General features: G+C 34.8%; 1 protein-coding gene across 2 annotated transcripts in view; it reads right to left on the bottom strand.

Moving 5' to 3' along the window:
* Positions 1-23,409, bottom strand: part of LOC136033002 (RRP15-like protein) — a 220,701-nt gene that overhangs the window by 175,795 nt on the left and 21,497 nt on the right. Inside the window, exon 1 of one of the 2 annotated variants that reach the window (XM_065713530.1) lies at positions 12,348-12,376. The exons of the other annotated variant lie outside the window; for it this stretch is intronic. The gene's annotated coding sequence lies outside the window, so the exon portion shown is untranslated. Of the gene's footprint in view, positions 1-12,347; positions 12,377-23,409 lie in introns of those variants that run through there. 2 annotated transcript variants of the gene reach the window in all.

The following is a 23,409-nucleotide window of genomic DNA, read 5'->3' as shown; positions in this document are numbered from 1 at the left end:
TAAATCATTAACTAGTCACTGTTTCTTTTTAAAAATACTGTTTTAATAAACAGCGTCAACTTTGACAAAATCTCAAATATTTCCTAATCAAAATTTTACTTTTCATAACAATGTTGCGTATCTTTCCATGTTTTAAAGTCCAATATATTTCGCTTAAATTACAGGATTCAAACTTTTTTCAGAAGAAGTATATTTCTCTACTTCCACTCCTGTCATATCTATTTATTACACAGTTGATGTCTACCTCAATATTTTGGTGAATGTTTATAATGGCCAGTCCTGTCAGTCTAGAGTCTTGTCAGTTTAGAGCTCTTCGTTGGTATTTCCTCTTCTATTCATCCAAAAATATTCGAATAAAGTACAAAATCGTCAGAAAAATATTTACTCTAATAAAGATGCATGTAGGTATTTGCTTCAATCTAAGTATATGAGTAGAACTACTCATTAAAAACAAATTATTATGTGCTTGCTGTTTTTGTATCTGATAGGCATAGATTGGTGATTTAAATTCTCAGGGTTTCAAGCTGTAGTAGATTTCTAAGAAGTTTTTTTTTAATCATGAGATTTTCCGATATTCAATTCAAACGTTTAAATATCAATACGTCTGTTGAGCACAAAAATAAAAATTTTAAATTTGACTCAAATTTAGCATTAAGTAAGAGAATTATCCTGTAAAAATATTGATTTATAAACAACTAATCGTGGAAATATGATTGAATGGTATGAATCAAAGAAAGTATAAAAATCCTCTGCGGTATTTATAGCAGTTTAGACAATTTTATGGACAAATATATGCAACCCCTGTACAAAAACATAACTATATTTTGTGATCGGTTGGTATTGAGAAGATGAGAAATTCTGAAGTAATATTGTAGTTGCATCCCGTTTCCGTGGCAAACTCAAGTTGCATGAATTTCCACTTTTTATCAACATTTTATTAGTAAATGTTTGAAAAAACAAGTTCTATTCCACTGATTCAAAATCAGGATTCAGAGACCCATCTATACCAGCTAGATAAAAAAATAAACACATAGTTATTTGCCTTCTTTTATAAATAATTTTTCAATAATTTATTTTTCTTAAATGATTACTCCAACCTTGGAAGGAGAATTTTGCCTCATATACTTAGTTTTAAGTATATACTTATACGAACTTTTATTAAAGTTATAAAAATCTTGGCCTTTATTTTAATGTTTTAGGATGAACAAGAGGAGAGGATATGTCAATGCAGCTTTATTAGATGAAATTATGCAGTAAAGTGGCCACCATTTGCTCACCAAAATCCAAAACTTAAATTAACAGTTTTTGCACTTCTCATACATTTACTTTCTATTATACAAATCCCCTAAAAAACAACCACCCTGCTACCTGTTGTAAGAGTTTTTTGTTGCTACCCTTGCAAAAAAGCAAACCCAAAAAACCAAAACAGACAGTTAAAAAAAAGTAATGATATCAATTTATTCACCTCAGTGCCATAGCAAGACTTGAAAACAAATTTTTGACAGTAAAAAGAAGTAAATATTTTGCTTGTCAGCCCCGTTGTGACAGCAAAATCCTAAAATATCATTTCAACAACCTAAAGAATTTAGGATTTTAAATTTCTCCTCCTTGTTATAACGAAATTCGCCTTCCAGTTGGCTTTTGTGGTAATACGGACAGATTCCCTTGATAAACATAAATTTAATTAAATACTTTAAGGCGGCATAAGACATTAATAAAATCTAACAGAGATCGCACAAAGTGACTAAAACCTTGTTTCAAACTTGTTCGTAAAAAGAAACAGTCTTAGAAATTAAAAATTTATTAAAAGCTCAACTATTACCAAGAGCTAAAAGCTCATATGGTACTTGTGACGAGGCAAGAAGAGCCAAGAGCTCATATGGTATGAGCTCTAACGAAATTCTAAGAATCAATTGATTGATTTAAAAAGGAAAATCAGCGGCTTAATGCTGGTCAGGATTTACAATAAGAGCTCTGAGTCACGATGTTCTTCTAAATATCAAAATTCATTAAGATCCGATCACCCACTCTTAAGTTATAAATACCTAATTTTTTCTAATTTTTCCTCTCCCTTTTGCCCCCCAGATGGTCGAATCTGGGAAAACGACTTTATCAAGTCAATTTGCTGCAGCTCCCTGACACGCCTATCAATTTTCATCGTCCTAGCACGTCCAGAAACACCAAACTCGCCAAATCACTGAACCCCTCCCCCCAACTCCCCCAAAGAGAGCAAATCCAGTACGGTTACGTCAATAACGTATCAAAGACATTTGCTTATTCTATCCACCAAGCTTCATCCCGATTCCTCCACTCCAAGTGCTACCCCTCCAAATCCCCCAATGTCAAAAGATCTAGAAATAAGAGCTCTGATACATGAGTTCCTTCTAAATATCAAATTTAATTAAGATCCGATCACCTATTCGTAAGATAAAAATATCCCAATTTTCACGTTTTTCAAGAATTCCAGTTTCACCCTCTAATTCCCCCCAATGTCACAGGATCTGGTCAGAATTTAAAATTAGACCTTTAAAGCATAAGATCCTTCTAAATTTCAAATTTCATTAAGATTTGGTCACCCTTTCTAAGTTATAAATACCTCAATTTTCAAAATTACCCCCCCCCCCCTCACCCCCAACTCCACCAAAGAGAGCAGATCCGGTCCGGTTATGTCAGTCACGTATCTTAGACAGGTTTTTATTCTTCCATCTAGTTTCATCCTGATCTCTCAAGTTTAAGTATTTTCTAAGATTTCCGGTCCCCTCCCAACTATCCCCCCCAATGACGCTGGATCCGGTTGAGATTTCAAATAAGAGGTCTGAATTATGAGGTCCTTCTAAATATGAATTTTCATGAAGATCCGATCCCTCATTCGTAAGTTAAAAATACGTCATTTTTTCTAATTTTTCAGAATTAATCCCCCCCAAGCGGATCCGTACCAATTGTGTAAATCACATATCTAAGACTTCTGCTTATTTTTCCCACCAAGTTTCATCCCGATCCTCCAATCTAAGGGTTTTCCACGATTTTAGGTTTCCCCCTCCCAGCTCCCCCCCCCCCCAATGTCACCAGATCCAGTCAGGATTTAAAATAAGAGCTCTGAGACACAATATCCTTCCAAATGTCAAATTTCATTGAGATCCGATCACCCGTTCGTAAGTTAAAAATACCTCATTTTTTCTAATTTTTCAGAATTACCCCCCCCCCCCAACTACCCCAAAGAGAGCGGATCCGTTCCGGTTATGTCAATCATGTATCTCGGACTTGTGCTTGTTTTTCCCACCAAGTTTCACCCCGATCCCTCCACTCTAAGTGTTTTCCAAGATTTTAGGTTTCCCCCTCCCAACAATACCCCCAGTGTCACCAGATCCGGTCGGAATTTAAAATAACAGCTTTGAAACACAATATCCTTCCAAACATCAAATTTCATTAAGATCTGATCAACCGTTCGTAAGGTAAAAATACTTCAATTCTGCTATTTTTTCGAATTAACGCCCCCCCCCCTCAGATGGTCAAATAAGGAAAACGCCTATTGCTAATTTAATCTGGTCTGGTCCCTGATACGCCTGCCAAATTTTATCGTCCTAGCTTACCTAAAAGTGCCTAAAGTAGCAAAACCGGGACCAACAGAATTTGCGATTGCTATATGTCACTTGGTTAATACCAAGTGCCAAAAAAAAACCAATTACACAAAAAATAACTTTCGTCCCAATTAAAACCGGAGCAAGCAGTCCCAACCACTTATTCACCACGTCAGGGGGCGTCCCTCTGGATCTACCACTGCCCTCAGGGCAAGGGCTATAAGTTATATTAGTTGTCCATTGTTAACGTTAAAGTATTTATGGAAAATGTGGTCATAGAAACTTCTGAGTGACTCGTTCAGTTGGTAATCAGAGGTCCTAGTGTCTTAGAAACAGTTTGATACAACCAAACAATAATTTGATTGAATATGATAGAAATTTTGTTCATAGTCTAAAGATCATGTAAAAAGGCCTTTAGGGTTGAAACAACCCCTTTGAACCTGGGGGCAAGGGTTGTGAGTTATGTCCTGAAGACATATAAAGTTTTTATGGAATCGGTGGTTGTATAAACATTGGATAGGGTTCATTTAATTGGAAATTATAATGCAATTTTTAAGAGTCAAAAGTTAATTGAGGACCCTCCCTCCCATAACCAACATTTTTTAAAACAAACGTCCAATCAAAATTTTAAGACATCTACTCTCTCTAACATTGTTGGAGAGATCATGCAATTATGCCTTTGGGGATGTCAACCCCCTGACAGCCCCTCAGAATAAGGGCTATAAGTTAGGCAATGTGTTCACTTTTAACATAAAGTATATGTTGTTGAGAAAAATATGCATGTTTGACTTTTATTTTTCAAAAATACAAAGAGCATTTAGGTTAGCCTTCCAGAAAAGGTTGAGAGAAGTGTTGAATTGAATCAAAACACTGTATGTGTATACAGGCTGTCAAAAGGGCGTAACTCAGGAATGACTGAGTGTATTAATACTGAACATTCAGGAAATGATAAGGGAGATGATCAGTTGACCAAAAAAGGTAATATTTGTATGCTAATACTACTACTACAACTACCAACACTACTACTGCTTCCACTACTACTACTACAACCACAGTACTACATTTAAAATATTCAGGGGAAATTTGAACTCAATCAAAAGACACTATGTGCATGCACATTGTTAAAAATGCATATTTCAAGAATGGCTTTGAGTATTAATTTGGTATTTTTGGAATATCCTGAAAGGGGAAGATCAATTAACCAAAAGGAAATATATACATGCTACTACTGCAGCTAAACTTACTACTACTACTGCTGCTGCTAAATCAACTAATACCTCTATTACAACTACTAGTAAGACTTAGAATATTAAGATGATAATCACATAAGTATATAAATATACAGGTTATCAAAAGGACAAATCAGCAATTTATAGCAACAACTAACTGTATTAAGGTAAACCTTCCAGGACTTGATGAGAATGGTGTTCAAATCACCAAAAGGCATACACTACATACACTATAATACTAGCACTAGTAATACTATTACTAGTAATGCATAATACTAGCACTAATACTAGCACTAGTAATACATACATACACTGTATAATACTAGTACATACACTGTATAATACTGTATAATACTGTATAATACATACATACACTGTATACACTGTATAATACATACACTGTATACATACATACAATAATACTAGCACTAGTAATGCATACATACACTAGTAATACTAGCACTACAGTTACTGTAACTAACGATGCTAAGGGTATTAATGTGAAGCTTTTAGGGAATGTTGGGGGGAGTTTTACTTAATCAAGAGAACAATATGCGTAAAGGTTTTGAAAAAGGCATGTAAGCAATACAATAGGGAGCATTGCTGTATAATAGCTAGAAATATAACTGAAACTTTTAAAGGAGCTAATTCAATCGAAGATCAAAAGTTCTAGTACCTTTTTAAGAGCAAAGAAGACTGTGGGCAAGCAACCCCCACTAACACATGTCGTGTTATCCTGAAATGCATCCAATAGAAACTTTGAAATAGAAAGTCTTTTTATTCAAAATGGTCCTATAGCAAGGCTTTTGGGGTTGATAAAACCAAGAGAGCCTTGGGGCTAGTAACGCTGAGGGAATTGAAAGTTTTTATGGAATGGTTGGTTGTTTAGCTTTAGAAGAGGCTCATTTGGTTGAAAATTGGAAGTTCTAGTTCTTTTTTAAGAGTCAAACGTGATGGAGGACATTTAGCTCCACGACAACCCCTCTTTCCATTAAACGCATCTGATTGAAATTATGAGATAGCGAATTTGTTCAAAATAGTCCAAAGAACATATACTAATGCCTCTAGGCTCGACACAAGCCTCCAGCACCCTGGGAATAGGTTGTAAGTTATGCCTCGGCATATAATGTTACTATGGAATGGGAGGTTGCATAAACTTCAAATGGGGCTCATTTGATTTGAAATTGAAAGTTATAATGTCCTTTTTAAGGGTCAAAAATGATTTGAAAGCAACCAACCAGCCCCTCTCCCGTGCTCATCATTTCCCAAAAGACATCCAATCAAATTTGGCGTTAGCAATTTTTTTAGAGTATTTGAAGGGTCTAGAAATTATGTCTTTGACGAAGACACCCCCCCCCAGCTCTTAGGGCAAGGGCTATAGGTTATACCTTGGGGCATATAAGGTTTTTATTGAAAGGGTGGTCGTATATACTTCAAAGTGGACTCATTGTAATAGTAATCAGAATTTCCAGCACCCTTTTTCAGAGTCAAAGCGATCAGAGGGCAGCTACTCCACCTTCCAAACGTCATGTATCCCCGAAATACATCCAATAGAAATTTCGAGACAGTCTTTTTCTTTAAAATAGTCCAAAGAGCATATAGCAAGGCTTTTGCATATAGCAAGGATACAAACCACCAAAGCCTGAGGGCGAGGGTTGTAAGTTATACCCCTGGGGGATTTAAGGTTCTTGTGGAAGGGATGGTTGTATAAACTTTAGAGGTGGAAAGTTTGGTTGAAATTGAAGTTATAGTTTCCTTTTAAGAGTCAAATGTGACGGAAGTCAGCTATCCCCCCTCCCTCCAACTTCCCCTCTTTTCACCAAACACATCTGAATAAAACTATGTGATGACAATTTTGTTTAAAACAGTCCAATGAACATGTAGCAATGCCTCAAGGGCTAAAGCAATCCTTCAGAATCCCAGGTCAAACACTATAAGTTAAGCCCTGGAGGTATATAAGGTTTTTAATAGAATGGGTGGTTGTATTAAATTCAGATTGGTCTCATTCGATTTTAAATTGAAAGTTATAGTGCCCTTTTTAAATAAATAAAAAGAGTGCAAATATATCCAGGTTGTCAAAGAGCATAGATAGAATGTTTTGGGAATGGTATTAAGTTTTATTTTTCAGGTCAACTTCAGGAGCTACAAAATTAAATTAATAAATAACGTTTGTGTCCTGATTAAAAACTTTTGAAAAAGTTTCTCCAACACACAATTAGCAACCCAAACTATGAATTCTTATAGGAAAAACCAACAAAAAAAAAAAATATGAAAAAGACCATGTCAATAAAAAACAAACATAAATTAATTTAAAAACCTTTTTTCTGCAAAACAAGTTTTTCAAACGAAAGTAAAGAGCTCCAATAAGCCAATAATGAGTAGAAATGGAGTCAAACAATCTTCCAAATGTAAAACTACCCCAAATCACCATCACTAAGTAAATGAAACTCAAAACAAACAGAAATTACAATAAATAGCCAAGTCAAACTCAAAACAAGCAAAAATTAAGATGAGTAGGGCTGACAACCCCCATACTTCTTAAAACCAGAACATAACTTGCGCTTTACTCAAAACAAAATATATTTTGAATGCTTTCACTTTTTTATTTTCATCAATAAAAAATTATCAAAACTTTAAGGAATAAATATCAGAGTATGTCAATTAAACTGACAATCCCTGGTAATTTTTTTTTTCAGTAAAGCACAAGTTATGTTCTGGTCTTGAGAAGGCATGCAAGTTATCATCCCTATTTTTGGGGAGTTGGGGGGGGGGGATTTTCCAGTGCTTAGGTGAATTTGGTGCTTCTGGACGTGCTAGAATGATGAAAATTGGTAGGCATGTCAGGGACCTGCGCAAATTGACTTTATAATAGTTGTTTCCCTGATTCTACCATCTGGGGGACCAGGGGGAGGGGAAAAATTGAAAAAATGAGGTATTTTAAACTTACAAATGGGTGATCAGATCTTAATGAAATCTGATATTTAGATGGACCTCGTATCTCAGAGCTCTTATTTTAAATCCCAACCGTATCTTGTGATATTGGGGGAGTTGGAGGGGGAAACAGGAAATCTTGGAAATTGCTTAGAGTGGAGAGACCAGGATGAAATTACATGGGAAGAACAAGCACAAGTCCTAGATACGTGATTGACATAACCGGACTGAATCTGCTCTCTCTGGGGGAGTTAGGGGGGGGGGTTAATTCAGAAAAATTGATTTTTTTTAACCTAAGAATGGGTTGTCAGATCTTAATGAAATTTGATATTTAGAAGGAACTCATGTCTCAGAGCTTTAGTTTTAAATCCCGACCAGATCTGGTGAAATTGGGGGGAGTTGGAGGGGGAAACTGGAAATTTTGGAAAATGCTTAGAGTGGAGACATCAGGATGAAACTTGATGGGTAGCACAAGCAAATGTCGTTAATTCGTGATTGACGTAACCAGACGGGATCCACTCTCTCTCTCTCTGAGGAAATTATGGGGGGTTCAGTGCTTTGCAAGTTTGGTGCTTCTGGATGTGCTAGGATGATGAAAATTGGTAGGCCTATCAGGGACCTGTTCAAATTAACTTGATAGGGACGTTTTCCCTGATTTGACCATCTGGAGGGCTGATGGGAGAGGAAACATTAGAAAAAATGAGGTATTTTTAACTTACAAGCAGGTGATTGGATTTTAATGAATTTTGATACTTAGAAGGACCTAGTGTCTCAGAGCTCTTATCTTTAATCCTAATTGGCATTAAGCCTCTTATTTTCCTTTTAAATCAATCTGTTGATTCTTAGAATTTTGTTAGAGCTCATACCATGAGCTATTGGCTCTTCCAACCTCATCAAAAGTACCATATGAGCTATTAGTTCTTGTTTGTTTTTTCTTTAAGTAAAGTTGAAATTATGTTCTGGTCTTGAGAAGGCATGGGGGTTATCAGCCCTACTCATATTTATTTTAGCTTGTTTTGAGTTTGATTCAGTTATTTAATGTAATTTCTTTTCATTTTAAAATTAGATTCAGAATACCCAAAAAACTTTATATCTCTGATCAGATTTAGAATTACATCTTTAAGTCAGAGGACTAAGTGGACCCTAATGACAGAAAAAGAAAAATCTGTTCTAACAATTTGTTGTGTCTTAAAGTGGGCCCTTAATTTTTTTCCCTCTCATCAATTTGAGAATTTCAGGGTGAGTGGACTGGGCTGACGAGACCTGCATGGACAAGAATCATTCTACTGATTCACGAAGTTGAAATATACGTTTTTTTTTCTCAAATTTCCTTGCATTAGAATAAGATAATAATATCTTTCTACCACCTTCACTAATAAAGGTAGATGATTTATCAAAGATAATTTCTTAAACCCCATGGGCCTGCCATAACATAAAGAAAGAAAACAATCGAAAATGGGGTCTTTTAAGGCCAAACAAGAATACTAATAAATCACAACAAAACAAATATTTTGAGAGGACAACTGCCTCTTTTCTTCAGGGTGAACAAAATGGTATATTCAAGGAAAATACTGAAAAAAAACTAACAAAACAAATGCAGAAAGTCAATTAAAAAAAAAAATGAAAACACCAAACAAATAAATGATAAATAAAACTGAATAAAAGCCAAAAATTATAAGAATTAAAACAAAATTCCTAATAACAATAAAGTGAGTCATTTGCCAATATCCATGATTTGCGAAAATCCAAAAAATTAGAACTGCCATTTATAAATACTAGCAAACAACTGAGAAAAAAAAAATCATTCACTCAAAACAAAACAAACCAGTGATTAAACAAGTTGGAAAACTATGTCATCTGATTTCTGATTTTAATTATTGCATTTGTTTGCAGACACCCTTTGGGATCTAAGAGTTATTGGCGTGTTTGTTTATGTGATTGGGAAGGTTGTTCAAGGCTTATTTCAGGGATTACTAAAACACTGGCTTCTCTTTTAAGAAAACCAAAATATGACTCTTTTATTTTTAAATCACCAGAATCTCTGTTCAAAGCTAGACCTAAATGTTGGTATTTAAAAATTTTAACAGCTTACCTGTAGTGTTGGACAATATCTTTGTCACATGAAATTAAGCTAGCTTGGTTAAATAAAATAGTATGTTCTGAGTGATCAAAGATTTGTTCTGCAACTGCAGAATCAAAATTTTCTGGTCTTTTCTGTTTTTTAAGGGTGCTATTAATTGAGGTAAAGTGCTGAGTTAATTTATCTGTAAACCATTGATCAGTTCTTCTGATGTACCAAAGACTGAATAAGCATGGAATTCTGTAGACACCAGAGTTTTCACCTTTCAGGATAGGGTCTTTACCTTGATAGATTTGGGAACTAATAGTTTTACTGGGTCTATAATAAGTGCACATGTTATTTTTCCTTAGATCTCTGGAAATGTGTTCTAAAACCTCTTTTAGGTACAGGAGATGAAGATAAATAGAATTTCCCTTTGATTTGTGTTTACTTTGCCACTATCTGATATTTTTTTGAATTATATTTTCAATTACAGAATGTATTAAGCTAATTGGATAACCATTGCCAGATAAAACATCCCAAGGTGGTTGAGCTTTGAACCCAGGAAACATGGTGAAGAAATCTGCAATGCTCTATCAACAAGAGAATAGACCACTGCTCTTTTAACCACAGGAGAATGATTAGAGGAATAATTAAGTAATAGTCAATATGTGTAGGTTTTCTATAGATCTCAAACTCAAGACAGGTATCATTTTGGTGCACCAGGACATCCAAAAAAGGAAAGGAATCATTTATTGAGCACAAATAAAAACCATTTAATAAAGCAGGCTACTAAGAATTATTATCAAGCATCATTTATATAGCAAATTAGAAGAATAAAATAATAAATCCAAATATGGAGATAAATAAAACTGTATTAATAGTGCTTAAGAACAAGAAACAAACAAGGCAAAATCAATCTTTCCCTCTCCCTTTTCAAATCTCTAGGCATAGTCTCAAAGTTGGTCACTGTAATTGTATCCAATCTCCCTTCCCTAATCAAGTTAGACATAGCCCAAGTCATTTGGCAAATGTGGGTATATGTTATAATTTGTGCAAAAAATTCCTCATCAACAATTGATCCAGAATTTTAACAAATCCAATTCATAAGAAAAAATCAAGAGATTTTGTATTTAGTCTGAGACTATATCTAGCCTGATCATGGGGAAGGGGTTGGTAATACAATATAGACAGTAGTAATTGTTATACTTGAAAAGAGGAATGAAAAGGAAATCAATGAAAAGGTATATTTTCCTTATTTTTTCCTATCTGATTTCTTTCTTGTATCATAAATTAACTGATTTTTCAGTTTTGGGGGTTGGACAAAGTTTTGGATGAGAGACTTTATCACCATTTCTTCCCAAAAGGAAGGAATTCTTTTTCCAAAGGGCACAAACTAATCATGAATTGAATTAACTTTCTAGCATAAAATGAAATGTCCAGAAGCAATTTATATAAAGCAGATGATGCCCAAAGAAAGGGTTCAGAGCCTCGTGGCTTTGCTAACTTAGATTTGTAAGAATAAACAGGTCTGGAGGACCTTAGAGTTCTCAAATCAATTAAGGTGATAAAAATGCACCTTTAGTTTAAAATTCTACAGATTGATAGAATAGAGAATCAAAACATAGCCAAAGAAAAACAGACTCAAACAAAAATTCAAGAAAAACATTTTTTTTCTGAGTTAACATGGGTATAGATGTATGTGTCTTCTATGGTAGTTGCTATGGTTTAGAAATATACAAGAAAGTAGCCTAGGCCTAGAGATACTTGTGGGCATCTTTCTAGTTAATAATTTGGTGTTGATATAAGCCAAGAGAACAAACTGGAGAGAAGGAAACAATTCTTACTGCATAATAATTATAGTTAAACACATTTTGCATGTAGCTAACCTTCAACTTCACTTATTTAAGCATTTTTCTAGTTTTCAAAGAAATTCATTGTTTTTCTTTGTAATAAGTTTTGTTTAATTTTGGAAGGCCTTCAATGTAAGGCACTGTCAACTTAATATTCTGGCCCTTTTACTGAAACGAAGTGTTATCTATATTTTTCTTTTTCATAGGATTGTGTTTAGCCAATAGATTTTTTTCATGAAATCTGTGTTAATGACACTGCATTTACTTTAACATCCTCTAGGCTACTAAGACATTTTGTATAGGGTGCACTATTTTAGGAAGATTCAAAACTGAAGAAAATTTATTTAAAAAACAATAAATATAACAGAAAAAATTGGAAAAAGAAATACTAAAAACATTTAGCTGCATACAAAATGTGTTACTTAGATTATGATTATCCTGCATATTATGAATTAAGAATTTTTTTTCTTTACATGTTTACTTCTCTCAGCTTAGTTCTCTAGGTTTATACCCATAAGTTAGACTCTGAATTCATTCCTGTTTAAGGACTGAAGCTTTGGCCTAACAAGGCTCCATTTTTGATTCAAAATATTCATCATAATTTCCAGCTAGATCATTCAAGCTAATCAAATTTGGTAAAACTATAGATAATTTGTCGTTTCAAACGGAGGTTCTTCCAAATCGAAATTTAGCAAACCTTAATGTAAATGCCTTATTAGCCAGTCACGTTGTAATTTTTCAAAATAGTAGGGGCTCTAAAGAAAACGTTAGAACGAAATAAATATAATAAAAAAAATAAAATAACTAAAATAATTTGTAATAGTAGCTTTGCTTTAGTTTCTAGGCCTTTCATTAAATTGAAAGAACATTATATTGTTCATGGTCGTAAACATATGACCATTTTTATGTTTATAATTTTATATTCCAATTTATAGTCTTTTGTAATGTAGCAACCTAAAGCTAAACAATCCCTAGCTTCAAAGTGTTCAGTGGCACCCCTTTCCCTCAAACTTCAGGCACCGAGGCCAAGTCCAGACGGGACGTCATAAAAAGAAAAACTATTTTTGCAAATTTCTAAGGCCACATGCTGAATAATGACCACGTCCTATCAACCTATTTTTACTTACACGTCCCTCACCGTAGCGGACATGGAGCCGAATTTTTTGTTTCCTCAAATGCGTCGGGAGCATAGAGATATAAAATATTTATAACATTATTTTATCATTAGATAAAATCTTTGATCGGGAGCCAATAATAGGTACACTTATCAGAAAAAAAGATGCCAATTCTGCATCACTGAAGATGACCACGGCATGAAAAAGGACTTAAGAATATATCTGAATATTCTTATACAAAGAGGAAGATACTTTCTAAACTCTTGGGGTCAATTCAGTTGACAGTCCCTTCAGTTGACATCCCTTGTAAACGCAAAGGCTGGGGATTCCTATTCAACTTCTGGGTTGTGTATTGGTGGGTGGTTTCATCTGATAGAGGTTGTCGTTGGACTTTGACTCGTGGGAAATAGTCCCTTCAACCCTTCAAGGGGCCTTGACACCAAATTTAAATTTTACCATCATGACACGTTTACATGCTAACAATCAGTCTATTTACGTTGCCTAGGCAACGACAAGCATTGCAGCAACCCTTGGTTGGCTTCGTCAATAGAAGTATTGCAGAAACAAGACTTTGGTCAGGAAACCGATGATGGTAATTAGAAAATTTAAATTAACTTTGCAGTCAGTTGAAAAATGCATGTATGTAATGTACCTTTAAATGTAATAAACGTATAAAATATAGACAAATTAGCATAAGTGTATAACCCCTCGTTATCAATTTCACTAGACGAAAGACAATATTACACTTTACCCACCTCAAACTTCTTCTACCTAGGGCATATCCAGACAGGACACCATAGAAAGGTAAACTAATTTACATAAGTTTCTAAAACCTTTCCATGGATAAAAACCGTTCTCCAGCAACCTAATCTTATTCACACGTCCCTCCTTCTTTGCCTTTTTAAGATTAGAACATAATTTGCACTTCATTAAAAAAAATTTCCCTTTCAAGCTATGTTTTTGTATATCTCAGAAAATAAAAATCACCACAATAACCAAAAATACTGAAAAGAAGAAATGAATATAGATATAGTTTAATAAATACTGATTCAATTTTGAAAGCCTCAACAATTTTGGATTTTTTGAAGTTATAAAGGAGAAAACATTTTTAGCAAATTTTGTTTTCAGTAAAGTACAAATAACGTCCTGGTCTTTAGAAGGCACATGAAGTGTTAGCTCTACTTCTCTTTGCGGTAGTTTCTGCTCGTTTTAAGATTGGCCCGGCTGTTTATTGTAATATCAGGTTGTTTCGGGGTTATTTATTTATTGATTGCGAGTTATGGTCATTTTACGCTTGAAATAGTATCAGAGTTTATTTTTGCTCATCTCTGATTTACTTGAAAATCTTTTTTTTCTGAAAAACTATTTATATATAATTTCTGTTCATAAGCTCAACTTCTCTTTGTGGTAGTTTCTGTTCGTTTTACGATTGGCCAGGTTATTCATTGTAATATCTATTCATTTTTGGTCATTTTTTTATTGATTGCGAATTATGGTCAATTTACGCTTGAAATAGTGTTTGACTTTATTGTTGCTCATCTCTGGTTTATTTGAAAAATTTTTTTTTCTGAAAAACTATTTATATATAATTTCTGTTCATAATAAAACTGAAATTAGTTTTTACCAATAGTTGAGAAATTTTTCGTTTTCAATTTTTTTTTTATCTTTTTGGTCTTTTACAGGCAGTACTACCCTATTAAACTGCGAAAAGAGCTTTATGTAGCTTTCTTTTAAGCCAAGCAACTTTGCATGGAACGAGTTGTTGTAAAAACTTCGGAGGGGAATCGTTCAATTTGAATGTGACAGTTCTAGTGTCTGTTTAGGAGTCAAAAGTGATTGAAGGGCAACCAGCCTCCTTTTCTTGCCACTTTTTGCTGCCTTCCACCTAATGAAATCCAACAAAAATTACGATACAGCTATTTTGTTTAGCATAGTTCAAAGGTCCAACAGCTATGCTTCTAGGAACGACATGACCTCCACAATAATTCGGGCAAAGGCTGTAAGTTATGCAATTTGCCTATTATTAAGTGTAGAATTTGCTATTGGGAAGGGGTCATTTTGGTCATGGGTCTCCAAAAAGGCTAAGGGTATTAATATCAAACTTTCAGGGTAAGGGGTGTGTTGAACTAAGTTAAAACACACTATGTACATGCAGGTTGTCAAAAGGACGTATCAGCAATATATCAGGAACGACTTAGCGTATTAGGTTGAAACCTCCAGGGCACGAAGAGGGAGATGTTCAATTGACCAGAAGGTAATACATGTATGCTACTGCTACGACGACTACAAAAGCTTTTAAGGTGAAAATTTCAGGAAATGGTCAGGGGGATGTTTAACTAGATCAAAAGACATCGGCATGCTACCAAAAAGACCTGTCAGCAATATCTCAATAACGGCTTTGAGTTTTAAATTGAAACTAACAGGGTATGTTGAGGGTGAAGTCAAGTGCAATGTGTGTACTACTGTTATTAATAGTGCTTCTAGTACTTCTGCTAAGGATAATTATATTCAGGTGAAAATTTCAGTGAATATTGAGGGGATATTGAACAAAATCAAAATGTACTATGTGTACACAGAGGTCAAAAAGGACGTATAAGCATTATCGAAGGAACAGCTTAGATTATAAGTTTAAACTTTCAGGGCTTAATTAGGGTATATTCAATTGATAAAATGGTAATAAGTGAATACTGCTGCTACTATTTACTTCTACTATTAAGGCTAAGAATATTGCAGTAAAAATCGCAGAGAATATTAAATTAAACCAAAACACACTATGTGCGTGCAGGTTGTTTAAGGGGCTTATCAGCAGTATCTAAGAAGGGGCTGAGAGCATTAATTTGAAACTTTTAAAGCATGTAGAGGGGGAGATTGAACTAAAAATGGCACTATGTGTACGCTACCACTGCTTTTACTGCTAGTCTACTACTTCTACTTCAGGTAAAGGTATTACGCTTCTATTTATAGTTGAACTTCTGGCTAGTAGTGATTGTATCATAAGAAATTGTAATAGAACTAGAAGTAGTAGTACTTAAAGTAGCCCTAAGAGTTTCAACTTAATACCCTCAGGCGCTCCTGAAATAAAGCTAATACACCCTTTTGACAACCTGCACGCATATAGTGTGTTTTGGTTTAGTTCAAGATCCACCCCAACATCCCCTGAGAGTTTCACTTTACTGCTCGTAGCTATTCTAGTACAGATACGCCATTTCAGCATACACTTGAAGTTTCATATTAAAACCTTCAGCCATTCTTGAGATGTTGCAAATGCACCCTCATGAAAAACTCATGAAAGCATGCACATATAGTGAGTTTTTATTTCAGTTTAACATCCCCATCCACATTCCCTGAAGTCTGACCTTAATACCCCTAGCCTTAGTAATAGTAGTAAATTCTGTAGTAGCACTAGTAGTATGCACATATTGTCGTTCATTTCAGTTGAGGGGGGTATTCAACATCCCCCTCAACATCCGCTGAAAGTGTCAAATTGATACTTTTAGTTGTCCCTTTGATAGTGCTGATACGCCCGTTTGATAGCCTGCATAAACATAGTGTCTTTCGATTATGTTTAGCATTCTCTGAGTGTTTCACCGTCGTATCATGGGCCTTAGCAGTAGTTTTGCAATGGGTGGTACTGTTGTACCAGATGCAGTACAATTTTCAATGATTTTCGAAGTAACACCTTAAGCTAGGTATCCTTTTCTCGGATCACACTACCGTCCTATGACGAACATCTTAAACATTCAAATTGGGATGAATCCATTTATTTAGACATTGAAAGCAGGAACAAAATTCTAGACAATAAAAATACAGCGACCGTCATCAGGAAAAATGCTAAAGAACTAAAATTAAAACTAACATATTTATACTAAACAAAATAAACAACTTTTGGGTCGTTCATGAAATAATGAATTTCCGGGTTATTCACTGGATTTTTTTTCAGAAAGAGCTCAATGACAAAGTTCATTCAAACCCTTAATGTAAAGTTTCTTCTTTAATCTTACCTAACTTTAAAAAAAAAATTCCAACGAAGGTGGCAAAGCCTTCTGTGTCTTCTAATTGCAAACTAAATATTGAGTTTATAATTGTATGCTTGGTTGGTCTCATTTTACCATTTATAGTTTAAATTTGTTCGTCGTTGAACGACAGTGTGATCAAACAGTTCGTGATAACAAACTGTAGTAAGGAGCGACCCGGCTCAATAGTAAACGAAACTCTAAAAAACAGAATTTTGATGCTAAAAGATACACCAAAAGAATCAAATTTTTATGCTGATTTTAAATATATAAGTTTCATCAAATTTAATCTTTGTCATCAAAAGTTACGAGCCTGAGAAAATTTGCCTTATTTTGGAAAATAAGGGAAACACCCCATAAAAGTCTTAGAATCTTAACAAAAATGACACCATCGCAATCGGCGTATCAGAGAACCCTACAGCAAAAATTTCAAGCTCCTATCTACAAAGATGTGGAATTTCGTATTTTTTGCCAGAAGACACATCACGGGTGCGTGTTTATTTGTTTGTTTTTTTTTCCCAGGGGTCATCGCATCGACCAAATAGTCCTAGAATATCGCAAGAGGGCTCATATTAACGGAAATGAAAAGTTCTAGTGCCCTTTTTAATTGACCAAAAAAATTGGAGGGTACCTAGGCCCCCTCCCACGCTCATTTTCTTACCAAAGTCTACAGATCAAAATTTTGAGACTGCCATTTTGTTCCGCATAGTCGAAAATCATAACAACTATGTCTTTGGGAATGACTTATTCCCCTACAATCCCTGGGGGAGGGGCTGCAAGTTACCAACTTTGACCAGTGTTTACATATATTAATGGATATTGGAAAGTGTACAAACGTTTTCAGGTGGATTTTTTGGTTTGGTGGGTAGGGTTGAGGGGAGGGGGCTATGTGGGAGGATCTTTCCTTGGAGGAATATGTCATGGGGGAAGAAAAATTCAATGAAAAGGGCGCAGGATTTTCTAGCATTACTATAAAATATCAATGAAAAAATAAATATGAAAACGTTTTTTCAATTGAAAGTAAGGAGTAGCATTGAAACTTAAAACGAAGAGAGATGATTGCGCATATGAGGGGTTCTAAAAATACTTTAGCATAAAGAGCGAGGTATTTAGGAGGGGATAAATACCTCATTCTTTATGCTAAAGTTTTTTTAATAAATTCAACTATTTATTCTACGGCCTTTCTGATTCAGGGGTCATTCTTAAAGAATTGGGACAAAACTTACGATTCAGTGTAGAGAGCGAGGTATTAACGAGGGTAAAAACTCCCTCGTATACATAATAAAAACATAAGAATATAAAAGTTTGTTACGTAAGTTAATTCTTAAGTTACGTATATTTTTTACTAATAAAAACGTCCGTTAAAAATTAAAAGTTCTAGTTGCCTTTTAAAGTAATCAAAAATTGGAGGGCAACTAGGCCTCCTTCCCCACACCTTATTTCTCAAAATTGTCTGATCAAAACTAAGAGAAAGGCATTTAGCCATAAAAAGAATTAGTATACGAACTTCATTTTAATAATTTATGTGCGGAGAGCCAAAATCAAACATGTATTAATTCAAAAACGTTCAGAAACTAAATAAAAAAAAACTAGTTTTTTTAACTGAAAGTAAGGAGTGACTTTAAAACTTAAAACGAACAGAAATTACTCTGTATATGAAATGGGTTGTCCCCTCCACAATCCCTCGCTCTTTACGCTAAAGTTTGACTCTTCGCCACAATTCTACTTTTTAAAACAATTAAAAACGTTAGCTTACAGAGCGAGGCGTTGAGGAGGGGGCAACCCATTTCATAAACGGAGTAATTTCTGTTCGTTTTAAGTTTTAATGTCGCTCCATACTTTCAGTTAAAAAAACTAGTTTTTTTTTATTTAATCTGAGAAAAAGATGCCTAATTTAAGGTGTTGCGTCAAAAATGAGTCGTTTATATGGGTAAATGAGACCAATCAAGTATACAACTATAAATTCAATCTTTTGTTCGTGATTAGAAGACAAAGAAAGCCCCACCACATTCATTGGATATTTTTTATATTTAGGCTAGATTAAAGAAGAAAATGTACATCAAGACATGACTGAATTTTGTCATTTAACTCTCTCTGAAAAAAAAAATCTAGGGAGTAAACCGGAGGATTATTTTTTTTTCGAATAACCCGAAAGTCATTTATTTATTTTGTATAAATACGTTAGTTTCAATTTCAATACTTTAGTATTTCTATTGACGACGGTTGATGTATATGTGATCGAAACATCTAGACTTTTATACCTGTTTTCACTGTCTAAATAAATAGATTTATCCTCATTTGAATGTTTATTAGTTTTACTGACCTGTAAATGTTTATAATTTTTTCTTTAAGTCAGAAATTCAGTACAATTTTGTCAAACTGGCTCGAATTTAGGGTATTTGCTCCAAAATTCAGTGATTTTCCTTGATAGACTTGTGGGTTACTTACTGACATGTATCTTTTGCACCTAACCGCATTCAGGCTCATCGTGACACCCAGCAGCCAATGACAGTCATCTCTCTAGAGTTTTCACTTGACAGTTGCAGCCTCTATGATCTCAAGCAAGTGACGATCCCAGCGTCCCTCAAATTTTTGGAAACTCAAAATAGATTCATGGTCACACTAGACCAAACTAAATCAAATGCCTCATTTTAAAGCATCAGACATCTGAGACAAGTGAGAGATCCCCGGATCATCTCCTGACTTTGCTGTTCGAGACTCTGAAAGGTAAATACCTAGTAAATGTTTTAAGCATTTCTGATGCTATATACTTAAGTCTGACACCTCCCTTGCTTTTGGAGACCAAGTTTCACACTCAGAGAGAAGAACACGGAGTACCATTGCTTCCCAAACTTGATAATTTGCACATAGTAAGATTTCGTTGAGCTTTCAAAGGGATTTCTTTAGCTACAGAAAGACATCCCGTATTGACGATATACAACTCAGAATCTCCTCTGTGGATTTCCAAACTGTGTTTATCAAAAAGCTAAGGGTTTTGAACGACTGAACGTTTACTTATGGATGCAGGACTGAGTTAGTTTTGTTTTAATTATCCTTAAGGTTTGTACCCAACTTTAATACAATTTAACTGCCACTTTAGTTAGCTTTAGCTGACTGTGTGAAGACAATCATTGTCAACTTTACCGTAATGAATAATGAGTTTCTTAACTCCTGTCAAGCAATCTGACAAGAGTTTATGTGTGTTTGATTCCGATTTTGTTTGTAGACCTGATATCCAGAATGTGATTGCACTTTTCCTGTTGAAAAATATAAAGAACTGGCAGATAAAAGCAAGAAAAATAACAAAAAGATTAAATTCCGTGGGACTCATGGTCCGAATTAGAGAGTCGTGATCCAAAACAACAAGAAACGCGTTATATTTTTTAAACTACAGTAAAACTGGCGAATCAAATTCACCACCCTCAGAGAGAACCGTTTGAAGTGAGATTTTTCGTGTCCTAAATATTGTTTTCGAAAAGTTTGTTTTTAGAGCTTTGTTTGATACAAAATAAAAATGCTAAAATCGCAAAACTACTTAGTAGCATCAACAGTACACCTTTTCGTTGGTTCATTTTGCCGCTCAACATACCTTGTAAGTTTCAACATAACACACTAAGCTGCTCTTGAGATATTACTGCTGCGTCATTTTGACAGCCTGCATTCACATTGTGTGTTTTGATTCAGTTCAATATTCCCCTTAACATTTTCTGAAACTTGACACCCTTGGTTTTTTGGACACCCAGGATTAAACATGCTCCCTTTTCCTAATAACAAATAATGTGTGTTAACAATGGACAAATTGCATAACTTACAGCTCATGCCAAAGGGTTGCGGGGGGTCATGTCATCTCCAGAGGCATACTTATTGGACCTTTCAACTATGCGGAATAAAATGGCTATCTCAAAGTTTGATCGTATACCTTTGAGTGGATGGCAGCAAAAAGGTGTGTGGGTTTTTTTCACCCTCCAGTCACTTCTGATTTTTAAAAAGGATACTAGCACTTTTAATTTCCAATCGTCTAAGCCTTCTTTGAAGTTTATATAGCTTCCATTCGAAGTGGCCAGGTGAAAAGAAAAAATACATAAGCCCACTCCGCTCTTTACTTGGGCAGCGTAGCAGTGCTGCTTATGATAATTGTGAGACTACGTAACTGATATACATTTTTGTTCATCGCTGCGTAACCGAATGGAGACCAATTTCCTTACCTTCAAATGCATTGGAAATAAAGAAAATTCAGATAAACTATTTTCCTTAGCCTAAAACGCGTATTTGGAACCAATAATAGGTATATCTAATAAAAAAACCTTGCAAGGCCCTTTTTGACAAATATGACCACGGTCTAATAGTTGAATTTTACTTGGAAGTCCTTAAATTATCTTTCAGTGTGTACCTTATAGCTGAAATCGGTAAACCCTCATAACCTTTCAAAAAGGCACATCTTGTGAAGCTATCTATCTGCGTGTACCTGAAACCTGAAGTTGTAGGTCCCTCGAAACCTTTAATAAAGGGATATCTTGTGAAATTATCTTTCAGTGCGTACCATAACGCTGATGTCGTTACCCCCTTGATACTTTTCAAAAAGATGTATCTTGTGAAAGAGCTCAAAGCTTGCAGCAAAACCTTACAAAACCTAGTTGCTATTAAATAAAAAAAAAGTTGTTTTTTAACTGAAAATAAGGAGCGGCATTAAAACTTAAAACGAACAGAAAATACTCCATACATGAAATAGGCTTTTCCTCCTCAACACCCCGCTCTTTACGCTAAAGTTTGACTATTTCTCTTAACTCTACTTTTTAAAACAGTAAAACCGTTTAGCGTAAAGAGCAGGGCGTTGAGGAGGAAAAACCTATTTCATATACCGAGTAATTTCTGTTCGTTTTTAGTTTTAATGTCGCTCCTTACTTTCAGTTAAAAAAAACTTGTTCTTTGTATTTAATTTCTGACCGTTTTTGAATTAATGCATGTTTTGATTTTGGCTCTCCACACGTAAATAATTAAAATGAAATTTGCACATTAAATATTTTTGGCTAAATGGCTTTTTCATTGTTTTAATCGGGAGATTTAGAGAAAAAAGAAGCGGAGAAACAGGCCTAGTTGCCTTCTAGTTTTTTGATTACTTAAAAAGGCAACTAGAACTTTAAATTTTTTACGAACGTTTTCATTAGTTAAAAATATACGTAACTTACGAATAAGCTTACGTAACGAATTTCTATAATCGTACGTTTTTATTACGTTTAAGAGGGGGTTCACCCCCTCGTCAATACCTCGCTCTTTACACTAAAGCTTAAATTTTGTCCCAATTCTTTAAGAATGACCCTTGAATCACAAAGGCTGTAGAATAAATAGTTGAAATTACTAAAAATACTTTATCGTAAAGAACGAGGAATTACGAGGAGGTGAGCTCCTCATATGCATAATAAATTCTGTTTCTTTTAAGCTTAAATTCTGCTCCTTACTTTCAGTTGGAAAAACTTTTCGTATTTATTTTTTCATTGTTTTTTTAAATAATGCTAGAAAATCCTGCACACCCTTCATTGAAATTATCTTCCCTTGGACAAATTCTTCCATGGAAAGATCCTCCCAAGTAACCCCCCCCCCCTCAACTTCTGCCCACCCAAACCAAAAAACTCCCCCTGAAAACGTCTCTACACTTCCCAATAACCATTACTATATGTAAACACTGGTTAAAGTTTGTAGCCTGCTGCCCCTCCTACGGGGACTGTGGGGGAGTAAATCGTCCCCAAGGACATAGTTGTTAAATTTTTCGACTATGGTGAATAAAATGGCTATCTCAGAAATTTGATCCGGTGACTTTGGAGGAAAACTGAGCGTGGAAGGGGGCCTTGGTGCTCTCCAATTCTTTTGGTCACTTAAAAAGGGCACTAGAACTTTTATTTCCAGTTAGATTCAGCCTCTTGCAACATTCTTGGACTATTGGTTCGCTACGATCGCCCCTGGAAAAAAAGAAAAGAAAAACGCCAACACCCGTGATCAGCCTTCTGGCAAAAAATACGAATATCCACATTTTTGAAGATAGGAGAATAAAACTTCTGCAGTGGGGTTCTCTGATACGCTGAATGTGATGCTGTTATTTTCGTTAAGATTGTATGATATTTTCTAAAATAAGACAAATTTTCTCAGGCTCGTAACTTTTGATGGGTAAGACTAAATTTGATGAAACTTATATATTTAAAATCAGCATTGAAATGCAATTCTTTTGATGTAACTATTGGTATCAAAATTCCATTTTTAGAGTTTTGGTTACTATTGAGCCGGGTCGCTCCTTACTGCAGTTCGTTAACACGAACTGTTTGACTATAAAGCTATCGGTGATTTTTTTAACCATACTACCGTAGATGACGCTGCTAAAAACAAAAGAAAGCCTATGCTCATATCATTGGCTTCAGGATCTTTCGAAAATAGCCCCTTCTTTATTTCAATGACAAACCTGAAGACTGAAAGTCTTTACTCAGACAGTGTCAAACGATACGTTAGAAAAAAGTGTTTCTAAATAGCAAACCTTTGGGTGCCTAAGCATTGAGACAGACGCTTATATAGATTTTCTCATTCATACCAGCTGTTCGCTTGCAGCAGGTGTAATTTTGAAATCATTTTGTAAAGTATTCAATCT

This window comes from Artemia franciscana, chromosome 11 (genome assembly GCF_032884065.1).
Source record: "Artemia franciscana chromosome 11, ASM3288406v1, whole genome shotgun sequence".
Classification (NCBI taxonomy): domain Eukaryota; kingdom Metazoa; phylum Arthropoda; class Branchiopoda; order Anostraca; family Artemiidae; genus Artemia; species Artemia franciscana.
This window is presented reverse-complemented; position numbering and strand designations above follow the sequence as displayed.